We start from the raw sequence: 3,751 nt of genomic DNA, 5'->3' as shown, positions 1-3,751 counted from the left end.
GAGAATGGATAACACTATATGGGCAGAAAATCATTGAACCCCATACATCTTATATTTCTGAACAGCAAACATGCATTCATATTTTTTTGCATTAATAAAAATTAAGTTAACAAATTATCAAGATGCTAGTAGCATGATTTGGCTACATAAACAAAATATATCTACAGAGAATAATTCAGAGAGAAGCAGAGGGTAAAAATTTATTGCCACACTATAAAAATTTAAGGATCATTATGCAGTTTTATATTTAATCTTTACAGAAGGATCAAATTGAAGTCATTGAAAAGTAAAATGTCTAAAGTTAAAAACACATAGATATTTAACAAAAGTTCTCCAAACTTTTGCCATCTATATTATCTAAAAATATCATGAAAAGGGGGGAAAAAAGTGCATGATAATCAAAGGAACAGGAAAGTACAAAAATATCTACGATTTTAGGGGAAAAGGTAAGTAAGTGATACTATATTTTCTTATAAAATTGCAAATCACCAGTAAATTTGTGGACTAAATATAATATTGTCTAAATACATAGTTTCTTATCAGCAAGACAGCATAATATAATCCTGATATTTAAAAAAAAATCCAGCATAAAACAATAAGGCCAGGAATGAATGAATATAATATATCTATTAATCATGTGGGAAAGCAACCTAACTATTTCTGATTACGCAATGGCAAAATTAAATAGGAAAACAAAAAATGAGTTTAAATCAAGCAGCTAATGCTTTACATTAAGGTAGCAGTTTTCTCAAGGCTCCCAAGACATCCTTATTTGTCAGCATGTATATCAGGATTTTAAACATCAGGGTGATAGTGTTATAGAAAAGTGAGAGAAATTTGTCTATTCTGGAAGAATTTCTGGATTTAGGTCATAAATATGTAATGATTGCAGATTCAAGTAATAAAGTCACAACCATGACATGAGATGAGCAGCTGGAGAAAGCCTTTGCTCTTCCTATTGCTGATGGCAACTTCAGGATGGTGGAAGTAATTCTACTGTAGGAGCCAAGAGTCAGAAGAAAAGGGGCCATAACAAAAAGCACAGCAACTGTAAAGACCAACATCTCGTTCAGAAAAGTGTCCCTACAGGCCAGCTTCAGTACTGGGGAGGGGGGGGTGTCAAAAAAGTAGTGATTGATTTGGTTGGACCTACAAAAGGACAGAGAGAAAATATGGCACGTCTACCCTACCTCAGTTGGAACTCCAGTGACACAGCAGGCAGCCACCAGCTGGACATGGACCTTGTGGTTCATGACCAGAGGATAGTTCAAGAGACCACAAATGGCCACATAGTGGTCATAGGTCATCACTGTAAGAAGCAGGCACCCTATGTTTCCAAATATAAGGACAAAATTCATCTGTGTTGCACAAACAAGCAAAGAAATGTGTCTTTTCTGAGTCCAAAGCTTATGAGCATTCTAGGAAGAGTGGCAGACACATAATAGATTTACAAGAAGGAAAAATTACTGAAGAAAAGTACATGGGAGTCTGGAGAGTCTGGTCTGTCCTGCTTATGAGAATAATGATGCCCTTTCCCACCAGAGTTATCACAGAGACAAACAGAAACATCACAAAAAGAAACATTTGGAGACTGAGAACCTCAGAAAATCCCAAAGAACAAATTTCATCATTTGCTAGATATTTTTGAGGTTCCATCAGTGAAAATAGTACAATTAGGCATTTATCTTTTTTGTTTTGTAATTCTATAAATTAAAGGGATTTAGTGGAATCATTAATAATACATAAGATTTTTATTCTCTATTAATGTCTAGTATTTTATATCCTGGACTCAACAAAACTGAAGTCTAATGGAGACTATGTATGCTAAATTCTAAATATAAAAGCATAAGTTGCAATTTAAGGGTTAGCTTGAAATAAAAGTGATATGCTTAAGAGTTATGCACTTTCGTTTTGAATATTTTTGTGTGCAGAGCGAAATCTATCCATTTTCACTTCAGTTCAGTTCAGTTGCTCAGTCATGTCCGACTCTTTGCGACCCCATGAATCGCAGCACGCCAGGCTTCCCTGTCCATGACCAACTCCCTGAGTTCACTCAGACTCACGTCCTTTCAGTCAGTGATGCCATCCAGCCATCTCATGCTCTGTTGTCCCCTTCTCCTCCTGCCCCCAACCCCCCCAGCATCAGAGTCTTTTCCAATGAGACAACACTTCGCATGAGGTGGCCAAAGTACTGCAATTTCAGCTTCAGCGTCATTCCTTCCAAAGAAATCCCAGGGCTGATCTTCTTCAGAATGGACTGGTTGGATATCCTTGCAGTCCAAGAGGCTCTCAAGAGTCTTCTGCAACACCACATTTCAAAAGCATCAATTCTTTGGCGCTCAGCCTTCTTCACAGTCCAACTCTCACATCCATACATGACTACTGGAGAAACCGTAGCCTTGACTATACGGATTTTAGTCGGCAAAGTAATGTCTCTGCTTTTGAATATGCTATCTAGGTTGGTCATAACTTTCCTTCCAAGGAGTAGGCATCTTTTAATTTCATGGCTGCACTCACCATCTGCAGTGATTTTGGAGCCCCAAAAAAATAAAGTCTGACACTGTTTCCACTGTTTCTCCATCTATTCCCCATGGAGTGATGGGACCGGATGCCATGATCTTTGTTTTCTGAATGTTGAGCTTTAAGCCAACTTTTTCACTCTCCACTTTCACTTTCATCAAGAGGCTTTTTAGTTCCTCTTCACTTTCTGCCATAAGGGTGGTGTCATTGCATATCTGAGGTTGTTGATATTTCTCCCAGCAATCTTGATTCCAGCTTGTGTTTCTTCCAGTCCAGCATTTCTCATGATGTACTCTGCACAGAAGTTAAATAAGCAGGGTGACAATATACAGCCTTGACGTACTCCTTTTCCTATTTGGAACTAGTCTGTCTATCCATTTTACTTATATTAAAAAAAATATTCTGAAGTAAAAATATTTGCATCCCAGTGGTAAGGCACCACCAAATTCTGTAATGCATTTTTCAGAAATTTCCCAAGTCTTCCATTGGAACTTTCTCAAGAATAAAGCATGCCTTTCCTTCCATATTCTACAATAATAGCTCTTACTTCTTGTGTGCACACTTTATTTGAGACCATTCTGACTGCCTATATCTACTAAAATAAGCAACATCGCCATCAGGCATTATAAAGCAGGAATTTTTATTTATCTTTTACAAGGATGCAGCTTATGTTTGACAGTGTTCTTGACTTATTGGTTATTTAATTAATAATGACAAACTTGAAGGAATTACATTGATGATATGATTTCTGAAACGCTGCCTGGTATATCTATTTTCAAATATCTTATGATGTGTCAGGGGTCAGTTTCACTTAAAAATTATCATGCTAATAATATATCTAACATGCAGCACATAAAAATTAAAACTGAAAAGTATAAATTATTTAAAATATGGCTAATACACAGTTCTCAAAAGTACAAAAATCAGAGAATATATATATTTTAGCTAGTAGGTAGGTGAGCAAGTATAGCTTAGTGAGTAGTTAGTGAGACCTACAGACACTCAAAATTCTCCTGTATACTTGGAAAATATAAGAATTTTAAAAGAAAGGTGATTAATAAACTGTAGCTTTAAATAATATCTAGGAAATTGGAAAACACAATTTACTTTGTGCTACTCTTGTGTTAGTAAGCTACTTGCAATAGCATGTTATTGAATAGTGTTATTGTCTTGTTATATTGATATTATCGATGAAGAACCTAGGGCTCAAAGGTTTACATGATTAAACTAA

General features: G+C 36.0%; 1 pseudogene; it reads right to left on the bottom strand.

Annotated features, from left to right (window-relative positions):
* Nucleotides 1-731: 731 nt before the first annotated feature.
* Nucleotides 732-1,656, bottom strand: LOC138072367 (olfactory receptor 10AG1-like; annotated as a pseudogene).
* Nucleotides 1,657-3,751: the final 2,095 nt, after the last annotated feature.

The sequence above is a fragment of the Capricornis sumatraensis genome, unplaced genomic scaffold, assembly GCF_032405125.1.
Source record: "Capricornis sumatraensis isolate serow.1 unplaced genomic scaffold, serow.2 scaffold13, whole genome shotgun sequence".
Taxonomy (NCBI): domain Eukaryota; kingdom Metazoa; phylum Chordata; class Mammalia; order Artiodactyla; family Bovidae; genus Capricornis; species Capricornis sumatraensis.
Note: the sequence above shows the minus strand (reverse complement) of the source record. Positions and strands in the feature narration are given on the sequence as shown.